The following is a 22241-nucleotide window of genomic DNA, read 5'->3' as shown; positions in this document are numbered from 1 at the left end:
CTCTATCAGTCCCTGTAAAATGCTGGACAAAACAGCTCTCAATAATTAGCTGGCTGTCACGATAAACACTTTATAAGATGAGTTTTTATGTATATAGGTGTACCCGGTTTTATGCTACCCTACTTTCAAAGAAAATGTTTCACCCTATGTCTATGACCGCTCAGTTCAAATAAATCAAAGCTTTCTGAACAACTCCTAACACAATTCTTGTAAAACCAGAACTCCTTCTTTCCAGTTCGACCCAAATTTCACTATTGAGCAGTAGCAGAATCAGAATATTGTTTCCTCTTTATGGTATGGCTGCACCAGGGGGAGGTTTAGACTGGATGTTAGGAAGAAGTTCTATACAGAGAGAGTGATTGCGCATTGGAATGGGCTGCCTGGAGAGGTGGTGGAGTTACCATCATTGGAGGTGTTAAGGAGGAGACTTGATGGGGTGCTTGGTGCCATGGTTTAGTTGTTTAGGTGGGTTGGATTGGCTGATAGGTTGGACGCAATGATCTTGAAGGTCTCTTCCAACCTGGTTGTTTTATTATTATTATTATTATTATTATTATTATTATTATTATTATTATTATTATTATTATTAAAGAAAACATTTGGATTGACTATTTATTCTGTAATTTCTGCCACAGAATTAATTTATGAGCTATTCTTACAGGCAGTATCCTGAGACCAGCAATAGTTAGTATGGCTTGGATATTTTGTCCTAGTTTATTAATGAATAGCCTGACAATAAACCTCCAAAAGTTACTCTGTTGTGCAGTTAAGAATAATAATTCAGATCTTCAAACTCAAGAAAGAAAAATAAGCATTTATTTTGTAGTGAACATCTGAAAAACAGAAAACAAACAACTGAAAAAAGAGCAGAAGCACACATCTGCCACTGTGTGTATAAAAGTCTTGACATGGATGTACACTCTTGTACAAATTATCACTTGATGGTTTTAGGCAACTGATCATACAAGCCTGAAAATATGGGTCAGCTATTTTAATGTGTTAGTAGTAATCACCTTATAGCACAGTGTTTCATATGCATATTTATTTAAGGGCAATGTCCTGTCCTGTTAAGCAAGACAGATTCGTGTGGGAAAAATTCTAAGGAAAGAAAAAGAAATTCCTCCTTCAGTGCAAGAAAGAGGCTATCCTGCAGTGATCAGATTAACTTGCCACCTGACCACAGCTTTGAAGGCTAACTGCATGCTTTGCACACATTGTGAGCCATTGACTTCATCAGATAAAAGTTTAGTAGCTCTGAATAAACTTAAAAAGTGAATCATGAGCTCTGTGTTGACATGAGCTGCCTTCTCTAACCAACACCTAAGGCTCTTTACCAGTCTTTTTCCAGAAATTCTTCAACCATTATCCTTGGCCCTTCTTATTTCAAGTTATTTGTGATACTCTGAGGTAATTCACAGTTCAGCAAGGATGACAAAGCATAAGTATGACTCTGAATTTAGTGATTAGGGATCTCAGGTTGGTCAGTGAAAATTCTAAAGCCAGTCCTTGCTTTAAAGAATGTAATATAGACACATTCTTGGCATGAATGCAGGAAAGCAAACAATTAGATTATGTGATTGCATATCAACCTATGTCTTTTTGGCCTGATGACACTTTATATGAAGAAGAACTTCCATGACCCACAGATCTGTTTCTATTCTTTTTCAGTGTCTCTGTTTTGGGTCTTCTGGCTGAAGACAAGAGCCATGACTTTAGAGATCCCAAAGACTAAAGAAAGAACTGAAACAGCATCTCTCACAGATAAATAGATGAATGCTGAGATCACTGTACATTATCAAGAAGCACAGCTTTATGTAGTAACTGCCAAGAACAAATGTCATGGATGCTTCTGCTTTCCTTGAACAGCTTGATACACTCTCTCTGTTACTGAAATGTGCTTCCCATAAAACCTCCAGTTCCTCCACATATCAAAATAAGGATTAAAAAAACCCCCAAACAACAAAAAACCCAAACACACAAACAAAAAACCCCAACAACAAAAAACCCACAAACATACAAACAAAAAACCCAACACCTGTGAGCTGGCTCTATTTTTTATATCCTCAGTGAAGGCCTGGAGAATTGAAGGAGCTAAGCTGTTGGGTCTTCTGTGTAGGATGATACCTCTGGGCATTGGTAGACTTTAGGGGCATGTGAACAACCTGTCAGTAGTCACCAACAGCAAACTTTACCACCTCCTTGACACTTCAGGCTCCTCTGGGTCAGAGGGAGTTCAACCTCATTCCTGTCAGGAATAAAGTCTCTCTTGACTTTAGCTGGACCAGGATTTTGCCAAAAGCCATAACTGTATGTGTCCTTTACTTCTGTGTACACAACACTGCAGTGAAGGCACTAGGGTAAAAACTCAGGGGATGTGGGATCAGTTCCCAGCCCTGAGAATGATTTTCCCTGAAAAACAATTTTCTGAAATGTCTGTCAAGGCACGTTATCTACAGTATGTTTTCTCCCATTTTATCATTGTTTCTCTGTTCTCAAAAATTCTCTAGAGCAAGTCTATCTTTGTGTATATTTTTGTCTTCTAATGCTTTGTGTCTTGTTGGTTGAAATTTTTATTTGTGATACAAATTATATTTATTTAAAATCCAGCTTCACTAAGTCATCCATGCCAATGCCATAGCACTATAACAACATGCATTTTCAGGTCACAAGAACATCTTGCAATCATCATTACGTATTCACACTACCTGATTTTGACATTTAATCAGAATAGTTAGGTCTGAGAAAGAAAAAACAGTTACCAGTTGCCTCTGCTCACTTTGAATCACAAAATCATTTTGTTTGAAAGGGATCTTAAAGATCATAAAGTCCAGTCATTAACCCAGACATGACACTAAACCATGCCTCTAAGCACTTCCTCAACACGCCTTTTAAATACATGGAATGGTGACTTGACCACTTCATTGGACAGACTGTTCCAGTTCTTGACAACCCTTTTGGTGAAGAAGGCTTTCCTAACATCCAGCCACACTGATCATGGCACAAGTTCAGGTCATTTCCTCTTGTCCTATTGCTTGCTACTTAGAAGAGACTGATCCACACCTCACTACAACCGTGTTTCAGTTAGTGGTAGAATTCATGTTAAGCCACTCAGATGTTTCCTAACCTTGCTCCTTTTGTGGTTTTGCTACCATCCTGTGAAGATGCTCATGGAACTCTTGTTTTACTTGAGACCTCTTTAAGTTTGATGAATACAAACTAATAAATACATACATATATATATACAATCATTCAAGTTTCACCAGAGTACTTCCCAAAAAGAGTTATTTGTGGGATAAGAAGTTAAGGTTCACACCTCATTGGGTTTGCAGATGCCAATAATCCAGTTTCAGAGTTTGCCCATATAGCAAGATTAATCTATGGGTTGGATTAAAAAAACAGTTGGCCACAGATAATCAAGTCAATCCTATCTACCCCAGGCTGCGATCAGAGTCTCATTTATACATCTCAAGATAGATTTTTGCATGTTGAATACACATGAAATTTGATCTGTTTTTCCTATCTGGGATGTCAAAGGAAGACTATCATTTGCTGTGTATCTACTGATATTTAGTGCATATGCTAGATTTGCTTGATTTCCCTTACTAGGTTCAGTGTGAAGAGCAATCCTTGAAGACAACAATGAAATCTGAGCTACAGAGGCAGCAGGAAATATTTGCAAGCTGTGCAAGGTCCAGCAGTGATACTTAAACAAAACATCACGTTTTGCAGGAGAATGCTGCATGCTGATCACTTATGAACTAGACCCCCTCCCCTTTCTTTCAGAGAGGAGACAGTGTTCATCTCAAAGGGGGAGATGAACTCCTTATTCAAAGAACTCACACCAAAAAAATAAAAATAAAAATCCAAACTCAAAACCACCACAGTTTGAAAAGCTTCCCTGTACTGAAAGAACATATCTGAGGACGTATGAGAGGATGGAGGGAGTGAGCTACAGAGAAGAAGGTTATTCATACTGCCTGACTTCAGGCATCCAGTTTAAGCTTCTTATAGACAGCTGAGACAGCTAGGCTCCTGAAGAGGTCTCTTTGGGGTCTATTTTTGATTATCTTGAAGGAATTTGCTTTCTAGTTTAAGGTAGTTAGATTATGAGAATCTCTTTCAAGCTATTACCTTTTAACAGAATCACTAGGAGCCTTTTATTTTCTGATATTTACATTCATCAGAAATCCAAATAACAATAAATTTAAGAAAAAGGGAATAAAAAAGGAATAATGTGCCACCTAATAATGGCCTGGTTACTAGAGTGCAACTTAAAACCTACGTGTCACTTTATACTGACTTCAATAAGATAATATAAGGCATTTACAGTTTAGCAGGCTGGTCCTTAAGAAATAAAAGACAAGATGAGATGCTGAAATATGAGGAATAGTCTAGAAAACAGGTCTGAATAATCTGAGCCAGAAGATCTGTCCAGTCTTTTGACTGTCCTCATCTTTAGTGTGAGCTGAAAACATTCACACTGCTTAAAGAAAAGCAAGCCATCAGCAAGTACTGAACATTCTTGAGTATCCAGCTGAAGTTTGTGTCCTGGGATGGCTGGTGCTCATGATGCAAGCTTGAAAATTAGCAGCTTTTTGGTGTATAAGTCTGGTCCTGAGAATGGGCTGAAATCCTCACTCAATAGGCACTTGCAGCCATGCCTGTGGAACCTTGTGCCACCAGTTCAGTTCTCCCTCAGATGCACTGAAATGGGAGGACTTGGAGGAAGTGGAAATGTGTCCCAAGTTCTGCAGCTCAAAACTTTCCTGTTTCCCAGTGAAGAAGCAGAAATTTTGCCCAGGGTGTTTTAAGACTTGAAGCTTTCCTCCACTGCCAATCCCACAGGACTTAATTGTAGTCTCAGATATTTTTCTTTTCTTTGCCCCACTCTTCCTGACAGAAGTTATTCCTCACTCAGACTAAGTCTAATTTTTCAAAATCAGTTTTCTAATGGGTATTTGTTGCTGTAAAATCCTCCAGGCTCAAGGCGGGTATTTGATCCATGCCCTTCATTTTCTGTTTGGTTCGTTGGTTGTTTCTAAGCCCTACTGCATAAACTATTTAAATGTGTTATTGCCTTTGGGACAGTTGTGAGTTTCATGTTGTATTGTTGCTGTCAGTAAGCTCCCATGTCTGACCCCTGTGTCAGTAGCATGGTTAGAAAACACGACATATTCGAAACAGGCTGGAATATCACAGGTTTATATCAATCAGGATATGACTGGTTCTTTTTTTAAAATGCAAACATTTTGTGTGGGAGTTCACTGCACAAACATGAAATCAAGAAGAGTATTTACAAGAGCAATTTACTGCTTCAAGCATGTTGCAAAAATATGGCAGTAAAGATAAAAAAAAGGAGACTAATCCAAGATGGTGCAATAGCTTTCATCATCCAATCTCATAAATGTCTAATCCTGCTCTCCTTCTGACCATGTTTATTTTCATGTACGTTCCTTTAAAATGTGGTGTTGCTCTTTTCTTAAACATGACTAATTGTTTTATGCTACCCTTGTGAGCCTGGTTTTTACAATAGTGTGTTTTCATACCATGTGGCCTATCTGATGTGGCTGCTGCATCTAGTAAAGAAAAGGAGGTATTTTAATACATTTCTAAGGCATGTTCATGTTCCCATCCTGCGTTTCTCAAATCTTCTTAGTGCAGAAGCATGCTTTTCTTTTGGCTTCACATTTGGAGGGTTTAATTTTCTCCTTCATATGTACTAGAGGTTTGTCTGTTTGAGCAAGAGGAAACAATTTAATAGACAGCAATCATGTTCATGGCCTTTGGTCTGGACATTAGCTGTTCCACAAAAGTTAAATGTGAACAGGGTAATTTCATGCTGGTTGCAGCTAAATTTGCAAGAGCTGCTGTGATAAAATGATTCTCAGCCCAGAGAATGAAACAGAGTGCAGCTGTGGTCACCCAGATTCAGTCCAGAAGGGTAAGTGGGCTTACAACTAAACATTGTCTTGGTAATCTTGGTAAACTTGATAATCTTTTCATGTAGAAAACTTGTCATAACCTGGAAGTGGTTTGGGTACATCACTGGAAATTACTCACCTCACCATGTTTCCCAGCCTTTTTTATGGGGGGGGGGAGGGGGGTGGTGGTGGTGGGTGTGCTGCAGGGATTGCAAATCACTGCTTCGCTTGTCTCTCTCATCCTGCAGAAAGGGAACAGGTCTTGCTCAGTGCAATTATCATGAACCAGAACTCAGAAAAACCTCTTATCTCAGTGTTCACAGAAAAGGGACACAATTTAGTATAAAGTTTACATCTCTTGCTGAAAAGAGAGTTAACATTCCCCATTAATGGCAAACGTTTCTTCACAAAAGAATCAATACTGTGAAAAAGAAGAAAAAAATTTGTTTTAACTCCTAGGTTTGATCTTAAAGCTCACAGTCTTCCTAAATATGATCTTATATCATGAATGTGATAAATTAAAGGAAAACAGATTTTCATTCCTCTCAGGCCCACTCAGTTCTTCACTGTGGTTGCATTTAAGCATGGCTTTACATAGAAAAAGGTCAATGAGATAACTTCTGTTCATAAAGATGTGTGTATTTACACATGCTTGGGGAATGAAGCAGTTGACTGAACTCTTGTAAGAGTTCTCCATAATTATGAAGTGCATGCTTTTAATTCATGAAATTCATACATACATATATATGTATATATATAAAATAACACATTTATTTGTGTGTGAATTTGTGCATATATATATATATGCACAAATATCTACCATATATATATATATATATATATATGGTCGAACATAGTAGCCTAAGTATTAAAACTATGCATACCACATTGAGATGAACACTAAGCTGTGTATTATCTTATCAGAACCCAGAAGTAAGTACATTTTAATCACATTTTTCCAGGGCTGTGTATTTCACATACAGCATTCAAAGGATATCACAAGACATTACCAAGAAATTTCAAGGGTTTTATTACATTCATATGGGAAGCATAACTTTGCATTCCTACATGTTTATTGCACTTTCTATAATAACCCAGTTGTCAGGAAAAAACAGGAAAATACTAAAAGAAAAACAGTTTAGATTAAAAGACTGAGCCCCCCTATGGATATTCTCAGATCCATGAAATTCTTTCTTCTGGGGATTTCTCTGATGGATGTGAAGGCTGATTGCTTGCCCACAGCACTGGCAGGAAACCCCACACCTTGAACAGGATGACCTCAAAGAAGTTGCTGGGATTTCTGGCCCCTTTTTCAGACCTTTTTCTCCTGGAGCCAGAACTACACTGTGTGAACATTAAAGATTTCATGGTGCTCTTCAAAAGGGAGCAAGCCCTATACTCTTTAACAGCCCTCTGCATTGCCTCAGGAATTAAAGACAGTAGGAACTGACCTCTTCACTGATGAGAGTTTTCTTTCCTCTGTCCCTGTCATTTTATGTTTCATGTACTATCTGGTTTCCCCAGATCCTTATGACCTCAAAGGCAATTCCATTTTACGTGTTTCACACTTACAATTCTCCCAACATTTTGGTTTCATTCATGGGCACCTCATAGGAATTACACTGTATCTGACTCTCAATTAGACTAAGGCCTCTTCATATTTAATTTATTGCGTCCCTTTCCTTCAAAGAGCTGTGTTTGTCCTGCTACACAAAATAAACCAGATCAGTCATGACAAAAAATATGATCCGTCTCCTCCCTTAGCAAGGAATGCCCTGAGAACTGGTGCTACCAAAGTTTTATTATTGCTCACAAAACAGAACTTAGAACCACTTAATGGGTACAATGGAGCATCATTAAAAAATTAAACTAAACAACAGTTGTCCAAATAAATGCGCAAAGTACATTTTGTGATCCATTACCTCATTTTTATTGCATTTATCCACTTTATTACTGCTTTTCAGTTCAGTAATTTTTGATGAGTTTTCCAGTCATTAGTGACAATTAATATAAATGAACCACAAAAATCATAGAACCACAACAAAAAAGGGAAATCTATGTTAAAACTGTTTTATCTGAAAGAGCGCTTGGTAGATCTAGCCATGTCTAGCAACAGGAAAAGCAGAGGAAGGAAGAAAAGCAGATATCACACAGTTTTCCAGATGGATGAGCTTTCCTTTAGAAAACTTTCTAAATTTTCTTGTGGAAATCAAGTGTTTGTTTGTTTGTTTGTTTGTTTTTTTCCTAAGGCATCAACCATTTCCTAAGAAAAATTCTTCTGAAAAAAAAAAAAAAAAGAGAGAATACACAAATTTTCAAAAGCATTCTTTCAAAAACTGAAATGCTGTTTCAAAGGAACTGTTGTGTCTTTTGGAAATGGAGTTCCTGGGTGTCAAAATTTGCCTTTGTTTTTAATGGTAATTGGCTGAAACCTTTCAGAAAGACTCACGTCCAGGTGAGCAAGCAATATATTTTGTCTTCAACAATATGGAGGGAGCTGCGCTGTGGGAGATTTAGATAGCCCAAGTGGTCTGAAAACTTGAGGAAATAAAGGAAGCTTCTTGCACTAGTCACATTTCCTATAGTATTTCCATGACACTCATTTGCTGTAAAAGCTGTTATTTGACTGCAAGAGTAAACTTTTCTCTTAAGGAGAATTATGTGAATTTTAAAATGTGCATATTAGTTTCCATTTTAAGGACTTAATTTCCAGCAATCTACATCATAACTACTACTTATCAACATGAAATAAATACTGGTTCTCACTAAGGAATTAATTGGGGAAAAGGACCAATGACCAGAGAATTAGGTTTTAATGGAAAGCCTTGATTCTCTTTTTATTATTTTTTTTACATAAGCAATGACTTTTCAAACTCTTCACTTGCTCTTGATGTTGCTAGCTTGAAAAATCCAGAGCTCTTTTATGGCAGTTTGAAATAAGGTGTACATACCAGACTCATCCCATTTCAGGTATGCAGTTGTGCCATTTAAATAAGAACCAAAGCTTGTTATGTGTCTAAAGGCAAGGGATGGACTCCTCTAGAACACTGTTTAGTTTTAAGTGATCTGTACCTTTCTATTGGTACCTAATTTAGGTATCTTCTGCCAGTGCCTAAAGCTAGGTGTGCAGGATATGTGAATTTATGAGCTTTATATCAAGAACACAGTTTTGAAAACTATGGAAAAAAAAGTATCATTCATTTTGCTAGCACTCCACAGCTAAGCATTCCATATGAGGTTTGCTTGATTTTTAATAATTAATACATTCTTTGCTCCAGAGCAGCAAGTAAATCAGGGTCTATGGACCACCAGCTTCATTGTATTAGAAACCAAACACTCCACTAAGAACAGATGGTTTCTGAATGTGCAAGGATCTGTTGCGTATGAATGATGCATCTGATCAGCACAAGATATGCTGGAACAGAGGTGAGCAGCCTAGCAGGAAATAATTCTGTGGACCACTAATCTCCCATCTGCAGTGTCTTCAGAGAGGTGTAACTCAACCATCTCCAGCTTTACAAATGGTACTATACTGCTTTATGATGATTATTTGGAAAACTCATTGAAAGAATATGCGTGACTTAGTTGAGGTACATATGGTTTTGCAAGATTACAATTTATGCTGTCATTTGTGGCTTTGTCTCTTTATCATTTTTTTTTAATTGTTCTATTTTCTGTTTCTCAATAGAGCATTCTCTGTAATAATAGTGCAGTATCCCTTTTCAGTAAGACAAGAATTTAAATGAACTTGTGTAATAATAAAAGAACTGGAAAACAAGAGACCAATTCATTTGTTTCCAGTTCTGGCACAATCCTTCACGGTATTTTAGAAGATTCACTTCCTTATCTTCAGAGCTTATTCTCCCTGTCTATAAAACCAAAGAAATATTTATCCCTGCATTTATTTTCCCACCACAGAAAGGATAATAAAAAGAATGAATCACTTATGACAGATTTATTGCTTTTATTGTCTGTGTCACTGTAGTGCATTCTGATAAACCTAATATGTTTTTGTCTAATTGTTACACTATATTTATAAACTAAACAATGTCAAAGTTCAGTCACTGTCCCAGGGACCATCTGGTGAATTCTGCCCACAACTCTTAAATTATTTTAGCCTCCACAACAAAATGACTGCATCCTGCTGTTTACTGGGAGTAATCCCTGGTACAGGCTACATTGCAAACTCTACAAGTCATTCAGCAGTCTGATTGGACTGTTCATTCAAAAGCAGATGATCAAAATCCAACTCCACTGGCTCCACTTGTGCCTTGATGCTGATTAATATATTAGTATAGAAGAAGCCATTAAGAAAGGATGGGATGGGTTGTGACAGGATTGCATGGGGTGGGATAGGACAGGAGTCTTGTGGATAACTCATTGTTTATCTGCACCTGTATTAATGGAGGGCACAAATCGCTGCAGATTTCCTTAAGATTTCAGTGAATCCAATTTACTGATAAGCAAGCAAAGGTGCATGGGGACTAAAACACACTATGTTTCTTCAGCAATGATTGTTGCTATTGAGAAAACAAAATTTACTATCAGTGATTACAATGGTCAGATGAAAATGCGGACACAGGTGCCTTAATACTTGAGCAGGGATAAGTTTTACATAGCTGTAAAATGAGCTTCAGCTTTTAAGTTACTGTCTTTTTCTGTACAATAATAATCTCTTCACTTTTACAAGCTCTATATTATTTTTAGGTAAGAAAACACTATAAAGTTCATGTTTTATTGTTCCTTGCAGTTATATAAATTATATTTGGCCAAAATAAATGTAATTCCTACTGTGTGAACTGAGAACCCAGAATGTTGATTTTCCTCAAGTTATAAACAATATGAAGATATGTTATACCGGGTCACAATTTTCCACTGTACAGCAAAATATATAACTCACTTTTAATAACAAAACTGCATTTATCATTAAAGTTTCCTACTCCTCGGAGCACATATTGCATTTCCCTGCACAGCAAGGGATATCCTTTTTATGTCCCCCAATTCCTAAAGTATTGTTTGAATGAATGAAAAATATTTTAGTGATTCATTAGTAAAACAGTTGTCATTTTGAAAAATTATTCAAATCAGTCTGCATTTGTGTTAGTAGTACTGAATTCCTTTTGCAGGCCCTTTTTTTTTTTAATATATATATATAGTATTACAGCACATGTTTGTACCTCCTTCATCTTCTGTTTGCTATGGTGTTTGGAAAGCAAACTTTGGAGAATTATATATATTATTTTGCTTTCTTTGGTGACAGTTAGAACCACCACCTAATATTTAGCATACCTGGTTAGGAAACCTACAATCTTCATTATGATACTTTGATTCATAAAATTTTTAGTTATGGGGTTTCCAAACCATAGTCTTTCCCATAACATTATTGATGGGATTTTCTGAGGCACTCAGCTTTGACCTAACACTGCTGCCATTCACATCCATGGTAAAATATCCAGTGATGTCAGTGGAACTACTTAGGCCAATACGGAGTTCTTTTCAATATCCTCACTTAGAATTACTACCCAACTATGTCATAGGCATTCATTTAAATCCTTCTTCAAACCACACCACCTCTGTCTACAAATCCCTGCGGTTATTAAAAGTCTTTGAGAAGAAATAGCCATTGAGGATACCTGGAAAATTAGTAAACCCAGGCTCTGAGAGAACAAGGAATAAAAGTTGATTGCAGTAGCCAGACATGAAGTTTCATCACAGAGGTGTGCTAACTTTAAGGTAAGGGGCGTATCCTCCCAGGCTTTGAAAATCTCCAAGCATGGAGACTGTTCCCTCTCTAGGCAATCTATTCCAGCCTTTAACTTCTCCTGTGAATAATTCTTCAATGCCCAGAGTTTTCTTTGTGACACTTTAACGACTACCTTTTGCTCTTCTTGAACACATAGACAAGAAAAAGGAAATTTCAGAGTTCCTCAAATAAACTCCAAAATATTTAGGGCATAAAAGCTTAGTAACAACATACTGACTTCTGCAAGAGCCTATCAGTGCCAAATGCAACATCTTAAGTGTTGAAAGTAAAGTGACTGCACAATGTACCATTCAACAATACACTTGGCACTTGTGTGACCATCTGTGTGCAGCTCAACAACCCTGGAGCTGCTGCATTAGTATGGGATTCATCTCCCAAGACTTTATTGTGAAAAAGATTAATGCCTTATCTAGAGTAAACATTAAGGGCTTCCCACCTCTCTATCCCCCCATTGGGAAGAAAGAGAAAGAGACAGAAAGAAAAAGAGAACATCACAGAAGTCTGTGAACAAATCATTCTGTTGTTAACTCCTGTCAAAATACAACATTTAGACCTGGAGAAAAGATGATCATACAGCTTCTGCTCAGTAATGAGATGAATTCAAGACCGGAAGAAAAAAATCATCAAAAAATCCAAACCAAAAAATAATGAAGTATGGAAAGAAAAATATTAGCCTGTACACATATCTTTATATCAAGTATCTACTACAGTGCCTCCAAATATTGGGTTATGGGATGAGTCAATGTCATTCCATCCTACAGCATAAAGAAAATGGTGGTCTTCATGAAGCCCACCACTCGGTAGCTATCCTACACTGACATTCTATAGTCCAGCATCAAATACTCTCAGTCTGGTGTTCTCTTAGCAGACCCCTTCACATCCTTCTGTCCTCTTCCCTTCCTGCATGTGGATGCACTGTGCTTTTCTATGCCTCTTATGACAGTTTTTGGCCCATAAATCTTGCAGGAGTTGTGAACAGGAAGAAGGCCAAAGATGCCAGCAAGTTAAACACAGTATGTAATTTTGTTTCATAAGAACAGAGTAGTTGTGCAAGTTGTGCAGGACAACGACACTCATCCAAATGTAGGGGAAAAAAATGTTTATCTGAGTTACTGTAAGGGAAGATAAATATTTTAGTTACAAGAGAAAGATATGTAGATGGTTTGTCATTTCAAGTGTTGCTTTTTTTTCCCCAGCTTCTGTGAATTGTGGGTAGAAGATAGTTATCTGGTCAGCTTGGCAATCACTGCAAAGGTAAGCTTTAGGGAACTGCTGTTACATTAAAGGCAAATGTTTAATGGCTGGTGTCCAAAATGCTCAGAACTAGCACACTCCAGCATGGACTGGAAATGCTTCTGCTACAGGGCTCATCATCTTGTGCTCTGTGTGACACCTCTTTAGTCCTGAGACATGCTTATTGTTTATTTCTGTTTTACCCACGGGGGGTGGAAAAAAAGCCGACATCAAAAACTCAAAATTGTCCTAGATGCACACACCAATTTTGTCTCCAGGGGAATTAACTGGTTTACTTTAAAAGAGACTCTGAGAGCAAAATAATATCATGAAGTGCTGATGGAAGATGAGGAAGCAGGCTGAGGATGTAAAGTATTCAGTGACATCTTGTTCTGTGTGAATCTTATCACCCACATAATCATAAAGGTAGGCTAAAACTGGGAGTGAAGTGAATGTCCTATAAGGACAGAAGTATCATTTTTTTGAGAAAACTTTACCATGAATATTATCCATAAGTGGGTGCAGTTTATATGGAGAGAAGAAATAGCATATGTAGGTCATGAAAGTTAGACATGAGATAAGCCTGCATATGAAGTATACAAAGTACCTAGAACCAAAGAAAAACTGAGGAAGTGGAAACATCACTTGTTTTTCTCCATTATGAAATGTTTCTGTTGTATGAAATAGGAAACCACTAATATAAACCTGATTCTCTACTGTCCCTCAGCTGTTGTCTTTTTTAAATTAGAAAGGTTGAATTTTATTCTTTCTTGGAACAGGTGAGAACCATATTTGAGGAACCTATCACTTAAATGTGACTCTTTTTCACATTTATCTCTTCAGCCTGAACGTCTACATTGCAGAACTTTTCTTCAGTCTAGTATGAGAGGTTGGGGAAAGTGCAGTATAGGGACAGTTTGCTATAAACCTTCTCCAAAGTTCAGCTGAGCTTCATTACCCCCCTAAGAACTCTCCTCCCTGCTGAGGAGAAAAATTGATGTAAATGCTTGTGTTTCTTAAAGCAATTTGCCCCTTTTTAAAATAGAAAGATTTTGCATTGTGTGTTGGGATTTTACAACCTCTATTCATTATAATCACAAAACTAGTAGAAAAGGAATCTCCTTTCTTTTATAGCACTGTGGTTTTCAGGAGGAGAGAAAATTGCCTGCTTAGTACTTTTTTTATATACTTTTTGGCACAACATTTCTCTGTCTTGCTACTCCCCAAACATGGCAGGATTGTTGCAACTTCAGTGAGATCATGGCTTACTGAAAGACATTTCAGTGCTTACAAAGCTGCAGCAGGGTAACTGTGTTGGGAAAAGACCTCTGTGGATCATCTGCTTTTCCCCTCTGACCCAAAGCATGATCCACTCCACTTCAACAGTCTCTTAGGGAACCTATTTAAACATTTGTGGGGCTTTTGATTAATTTTGGTTAAATACTGTACATTCAGTAAACAGGTGCAATCTTTGCTGGAGAGAGGAACTCTTAAAGAACTCCAGAGGATCTGTTAAGAAAAGGGAAAGTTGAGGAGCTTCAATTAGAAACTCCTCAGGTTATGATATTCTAGTAGCATATAGAAATGTCTAGTGCATTGAGAACCATTGCACTGTACGATATTACAAGGAATCATGCTAAGTGCTTGCATGGGATGCATTCACCACATAAGTGTGCTTTAACCCAACTTCATATTTTAGTATTTTATCTCTGTAGTACAGCTTTAGTAAAGTCTGGTTTGAGGGATCATAGATAGATCCTACCTATTGCAAAAATGTTGCCTAGCTTTTCAACTAAATGATTTTGTTTTGCTGTGGCTCCTGAGAGGCCATCCACTAACGTTTCTGATGTTCAGAAAGTGGCCAGCCTTAATTATCTGCCAGTTTTAATCTATTAATGTCTGTCCCCATTATGACTGTTTATGTTAATTTTGTCATTCATATTTATAGGAAGATATAATTTTTATTTTTAGCCTTCTATCAAACTATGTACCAGCACCAGAACAAGAGGACACAGTCTCAAGCTGCACCAGGGGAAGTTCAGGCTCAAGGTGAGGAGAAAGTTCTTCACTGAGAGAGTGGTTAGCCATTGGAATGGGCTGCCCAGGGAGGTGGTGGAATCACCATCCCTGGAGGTGTTCAAGAGGGGATTGGATGCGGCACTTGGTGCCATGGTTAAGTCATGAGGACTGTGGTGACAGGTAGGACTTGATGATCTTTGAGGTCTCTTCCAACCTTGGTGATTCTGTGGTTCTGTAATAAGCAACATTTAATGCTTTCTGTTAGAACGGGCTCTACCATTCCTATGGTATGCCAGTAAAATTTGTCTTTGGGGATAGCAGTCCTACCAGACTGTAGGCAGAGCTAGAAACTGAGAGCTGCTCACTTTGAATTTATCATCTCTATTATTTTATCTTTGGTGTAGTTTGTGCCATATTCACAAAAGACAAGGCTTGTATGAGCTCTTTGTAGAAAAGTCAATGGTAATGAGGGCACTGCAACAAAAAGCTGGTAGAATCAAGAAGTCTTGACCAGCATCTTTAGTAAAGAGTTTATCATGCTAGTAGTGAGCTGCCCAGTCCTCCATGCAAATTGCCGATTGGTAGTGGAAATGAGGGAGCCTAAGAAAATAACTGATCCACTCTTGTCTGTGCTTCAAATGCTAGAAACAGCTATTAAGTGAGAAAGAGAGACAGTGGTACTAATTTTATTTTGGCACTGAAACTCAAAGAGAGTTATAGGTTAAAAAATGCATAAATTCATGCTATATATTTTTGCTCTGAAAAAGCTTTATGCCTTCCATGGAGACATTGCGACAGCTTCACTATGTAACATCACTCTGTCCAGACATTTGTTTGATAGAGTTTTTGAGAGGGCTGATTGTAGGCTTCCCACAATGATAAAGGAGTGGGAAGGAGTTTCAGAAGGCAGCTGGCTGGCTCTGTGCATGTGGAAATGATTACTTTAATGGTGCTTTTATTTTATAGAATTATTAACAATGTTGGGGGGCAGGCTAGATGTCTTGGAAAGGCGCCTTTTTAAATTATTGTAAATGTAAATGAAGAAATTAAATAAATCTATATATTTGTCATCTCCTTTACCAGATCAGATAGCACTACAGTAGACAAAGCCACACCAATTACAGCTTAGACACGCGATCAAGTTGCTGCTACATAACTAGTATCACGCATCAGCTGAGCTGTGGTATAAGCTGTAACCACAACTCCGCTATCAGTAACTCATACCTTCACCACATCCATAGTGTGTGGCTGCAGGCATCAGAACAGAGGTCCACCCTGATTGCAGAAGGATGTCTTTTCCCTGAAGACTTTTGCTGCTGCAGCCCTAACTGAGATTCACCTACTTTGCTCCTGCCTCTGTTTCTTGCTTGTGTAGTGGCTTAAAAATATCCATGGAGCTGTTTTGGTTCCACCAAGATGAGAAACAGGTTAAGGTGATGCTGTGCAGCTAGCTGGTGGGATGCAGCAGTGAAATGATGCCCAGAACCAGTAGCTTCTGACAGGGTAGTTTGGAGAAGAAACTTGGGATTTCTGTCTTCATTTCCCATTTGAACACTGAGACCTTCCAGGGCTGGGAAAAAATATCCCACAACACCAAAATATTGTAGATAAACCAGGCAAGAGACAGTGGAGGTGACTAATTCAGTGTAGTAAAGCTCAGAAGCTAGAGTTGAACAGGAGCAAGATTTAATAAATCATCATATATCGTGTTTCTGATGTTGGCTTTATGTATGCAGCTATTTTCAAGCACTTAAATAGTGACAGCTGATACTGAAAGCCCTATAGTGGCATTCCAGTACTTGAAAGGGGCTACAGGAAAGCTTGGGAGAGACTTTTCACAAGGGTTTATAGTGATAGAGGGGAAATGGCTTTGAGCTGGAAGACAGGTGATTTAAACAGGAAATTAGGATGAAATTCTTTCCAGCGAGCATGGTGAGACACTGCAACAGGTTGCCCAGGTAGGTTGTGGATAGCCCCTTCCCTGGAGGTGTTCAAGGCCAGACTGGATGAGACCTTGAGCAATCTGGAAGGAACTTGATGACCTTTAAGGTCCTTTCCAATCCAAACTATTGTTGTACTATGCCATGAGACCTCAAAATGCAGTGTAATTGCAGTTCAAGTTTTCTTTCTTTAGAGACTCCTTTGCATAACCAGACAGGGGATTAAGGAATATTCTGCACTGGCATTACTTTAGTTTACACTTCTGTATGGTCTAAAATTCAGTCTTTTACAGCTCTGTCCTCTGCATCTATTGTCTAGCAAGAGATGTTGTGCTTGAGCAAGCTGTGTAGGTCAAGTTCTCATGCCAGTCTTTGGACAAGATTAGATTTTTACACGCAGACAGGGGTCTTAAATGGACTATCAAAGTGCATAAGATATATTGGTACGTGCTTTCAACTTTTAGTACTATAAATCAGAAGGAAAATCAAAATGGAGGAGACATTTAGTTTGAAGCTAAAGTATTAACTAACTCAACATTCACTGAAATAAAATCCCAACTGTATGCTAGTCAGAATTTATCTTCATTGCTGGAAAGAAGATCAGATTAATAGCCACAAAAATAGGCACCCAACTGGGATTACATCACTACCAAACAGTTTTTTTGAAAAAAATGTTCTTTTAAAATAATTTTTGCCAATGTATATTCACTTACCAACAGTTTTAGTACAGGAAGGAAAGAAACACTTTCCCTTTACAAAGATATAATTTCTTTTATAATAAACGGAGGAAGATTAAGAACGTATTTTAGTCACAGAAACAGGGACTGTTTTCTGTTTTCTGACCTATGGCTCTGTTTCTATTCAGGCATAATTCTTTTCACAGCATGCACTCCGCTTCTCATCTCTATTCACCCTGCAGAGACCAAGATGACCTCAGCTACTAGAAGAAAGTAAGAAAGTTTCTTGTCAGGCAGGTTATTCAATACTTCACTTAACAGATTTTCTTACAGCTTGGCTCTAAAGTGCAAGGCCATAGTCAGCATCAATCCCCATTGCTCAGTACAGGAGAACCCAGTTTTATATTTACATCCTTTGCAGATTTGTGTTAGCACTGCAGGAGAAGGGTCAGTGGAAACTGATTAGATCTGGCCATGTGAAAACACATCAAAATTTATTCCTACCCCTCAGACTCTGCAACAGAAAAACCAAGTCTCATTGTTTAAACCCAGAAAGACAGTAAAGTTGTTGCTGACGAGCAGGAAGAGAAATGAAGTTTCATCTGCTCAGCTGGGCTAAAGAATTTTCCAGAGTGGAATAATGAAATACCTTTAATTTCTTGTAAGGCTTTGATCAAGATTGATTTTCTTTTTTTCCCACAAAATGAAAGCTGTTACCTTCATTATTATGCTTGGAGTCCCTGATTTTACCAAAAATTCTCTTGTCCTCTTCTGTTTTGCATAAACTGTGCATCTTTGGAAATGAGTGATGTGAAAATCCTAGTTACCCTTAGAATAAAGTAACATTCTAGACATTCTGATGGCACAGAAAGTTTTGATTGGGTAACCTGAATGTACTATGATGGCTCCAAAACTAGGAAACAAAGCAAAAGAACCTAGAATGTATTAATTTATGTTTACCTATATTTTATTTTTCTACATCTCAGATTTGATAGGGCTTTCTGATGTTATACCAACCTCATAGTTTTGCAATACCAGCTTCAGTTCTTTATCATCATGTCAATGAAGCAAAAAAATATTCTTTGCATTACTAAGCTTTTATTAGTATAAAGTGCAATGAAGTGTTTTACTTGTCAAGAATGCTGATTAGACAACTCCCACTCTACATTTGCTACATAACCCACAGAGATAATGCATCAAAATATACTAGAAATCATTTCTCAGATGAATGAATTTATGTGCTTGATTGAATATTGAGTTAATTGGAAGTTCAGTGAGAATAGCCATTCCAGTTGAACTAGAATTTCCACCATAAACACGAGCTCTAGAAGCTGCAGCTGATCTTGCACCACCTTTTAGTTAACTTGCAATAGAACTAATCTTAAACTGAGACATGGTATTCACTGGTATCTCATGAGAGTGAAGGAGGAAAACAAAGGAGAAAAAAAAGGGAATGAAGAGAACAATGAGAAGATTTATTAAACCTTTTCAACAGTTGCAATTTCTCTGCCCGAGTCTTTGTTGTGTGAGTTCTTAGCAAAATATAGGGAGGCAGAGAATAAGGTAATGTTCTTTATAGATGATGTAGTGTTGCTTTAGTGGACAAACTCATCAACTGATTTATTTTATTATTGTCTCTGTTTTCAGGTCTCTCTTGTCCTTCTTTTGCTTTGGAAGGCTTCCCCTGGAAGTGCTTGGAGTGTCACTATAACTGAATCACATTGTGCACTTTCACTGTATTACAGATCTCTGTTGTTTGTATTTAATTATGTACCTTAAAATGTTTTGAACTGCCTGAAGTAACTTTTAAGGATCAATCTAGAAAAGTCATTATTAAATATGCTTCTTCATTAAATTTGATCCTTAGGCCATGAATAATGACTTACCTTAGATTTCAGTAACTGATTGCCATAATATTTACTGGCAATGACTCAGTGAAAGTTGTTGCTATAGTAACTTAATCTTGGGTTTAATCCAGGTCCCAGAGGAGGTACCCGTTATCTCAAAAGCCTCTGCTGGAGCAAGCATTTGTAGCTGCAGCTGTGAAAGAGAGGAACCAGGGACTACACAGGCTGAGTTTCTACACTACTGTCTCACTCAGGGCACTTCAGTAATAAGGCTGCATTACCTCATAACAACCACATCTTGGAAATCTTTCTTTTTCCCTGTGCATTCAACAGAAGGTAAAAATGTCTCATTACTCCTGCTAGAGAATAGACCTACCAAAAAAGAGGGAACCCATCTTCAAAACTCAATCAGAGGAAACATGCCCCTACCAACACTTTCTTTTGTCTCTCTTGAGTCATTCTCAAATATTCCACTTGACATTATTTTATTTATTCTTTAATAGAAAGTAGACAGAATTTTTTCTTGAGCTATTATCCCTTGGGAGATTTCCAGGAAAAGTAGAACTTGAGGAATTTATTTTCCCCTCCATGTGCCAGTGCTGTGGAAAGATTGCCACTTGAACCTGAGGATCTGTTTAGGGTCTTCTACAAACATGTAAGTAGCTGCTTGCTCCATTTCTGGCCAAAGCCACGTCCTGCAGGAGGATTTGGATGGAGGCACAACATGGGAGATGCTGGAGCAAATTTCTCCAGCTCTGACCTGTCCTTCCAGCAACCTGCACAGGCTTGCTGACCAGCTGAACTGTCTCTGTGCAGGCCTCCTGACATGGGTAAAAAGGAAGATATTATTTCATTTTTTTCCATGTGAAAATAAACTACTTGTTATTTTAGTGAAATGTCATGTTCCTCAAGGGACATTTTGATTTTATGAAGAGGGACTTTCCAATAGAAAAGTTGACCGACTGGCTCCCAGATTTATGAGACTAAATTAGAAAAAATCCACTGCATTTCAGCTGTAATAGATGACAAACAAGATGTGCATAGAAGGGACCAAATTTCAAAATGTCACCCAAATAATGCTGGATTTACACCATCATTTTCCTCTTGCTATCAGCCTGTGTGTGTTCAAAAGAAGATACAGCATTCAATTCATGTTGAGAAGTCCTGAGAAGGTGACACCACATCACAGTATCACAGTATCACAGTATCACTAAGGTTGGAAGAGACCTCAAGGATCATCGAGTCCAACCTGTCTCCACAGACCTCATGACTAGACCATGGCACCAAGTGCCACGTCCAATCTCCTCTTGAACACCTCCAGGGATGGGGACTTCACCACCTCCCTGGGCAGTCCATTCCAATGACAAACGACCTGCTTGGTGAAGAACTTTCTCCTCACCTCGAGTCTAAACCTCCCCTGGCGCAGCTTGAGACTGTGTCCCCTTGTTCTGGTGCTGGTCGCCTGGGAGAAGAGACCAACCCCTTCCTGGCTACCACCACCTTTCAGGTAGTTGTAGAGGGCAATGAGGTCACCCCTGAGCCTCCTCTTCTCCAGGCTAAACAATCCCAGCTCCCTCAGCCTCTCCTCATAGGGCTTGTGCTCAAGGCCTCTCACCAGCCTTGTTGCCCTTCTCTGGACACGTTCAAGTGTCTCAATGTCCTTCTTAAACTGAGGGGCCCAGAATGGGACACAGTACTCAAGATGCAGCCTAACCAATGCAGAGTACAGGGGCACAATGACTTCCCTGCTCCTGCTGGCCACACTATTCCTAATGCAGGCCAGAAACTCCAGCACTCCAGACTACACAAGAAAATTGGCCAATCCAAGTTCCTTTTCCTCCATTTTTATCCTCCTTGTAGGATTTATATTCAGCTTCCTAAGTAAGCCTTCAGGTTATCTCGCTCTTTAAATTGTATTGTCCTACAAGTGTAACATGATGTAATAGAAGTGTTAGCGTGATCCCAAATTTTTAACTTGATATAGTCTAATTTGGAAGATTTGGACTGTGTTGCAAATGTTCCTTCTTCTGCTCATGAGCAGGAGTGTTTGCTTTGGTTTCCTAGCTATAACATAAACTTGGCTTCAAAGGGAGAAAGCTGACCTTCTGTGTCGTTCTTATTGGAGGTTGCCAACTTGCCCTGAAGACACTGAAAAAAATTTTGCAATTAGCTTGGAGTGACAAGTTTAACATTTGCTTATCAAGTACAGCAATTTATTTTTACAATGTTGCAAAATGGCTTGGGCCCAGCTAATTTCACTTGGAGGAACAAACACTGCCACAGCCAGAAGGCACAAAATGTGCAACAATAATCCTTAAGGCAACATACTGTAATTTGCCTTCTTCTGTTTAATGCCATGTCAAACAGAAGGATTTCTACACATTTCAGATGGTGACTGTGTTGCCTTCCCTTGGTTTGAGTTTAAAAAAAAAAAAAAGAACAAAAAATTTAAAAAATTGATTTACTTCAGAGAGCAGTGATAGATGAAGGATATGACATGCACTGAGCATGCCTAGTTCCTTGCTCATGCCAAAAAATTCCCAGAAGGATAAATCTCGTTTCCTGTCTTACTTCACAGAATTTAACTTTTTAAACAAGTCATGTTCTGTGGTTTGGATTCTGTGTTTATATCAGCGTTTGTTTCCAGGCTCATGGACAATAATAGTACATGGGTCTGAAAAATCTGAACATTTTCACTTGTAGAGACATCTTGGTGTTTTAATCTCACTTTCATTCTTATTATTTGCATTAATTCATATAAATCAGCCCTTAAAGATAAGTTGCAATAAAAGCTGATATTGTCCAGGTATAAGCTGGAAAATACGTGAAATTTAGCTTTC

The sequence above is a fragment of the Dryobates pubescens genome, chromosome 3, assembly GCF_014839835.1.
Source record: "Dryobates pubescens isolate bDryPub1 chromosome 3, bDryPub1.pri, whole genome shotgun sequence".
Classification (NCBI taxonomy): Eukaryota; Metazoa; Chordata; class Aves; order Piciformes; family Picidae; genus Dryobates; species Dryobates pubescens.
The sequence above is the reverse complement of the archived record's forward strand: the minus strand, read 5'-3'. Positions refer to the sequence as shown.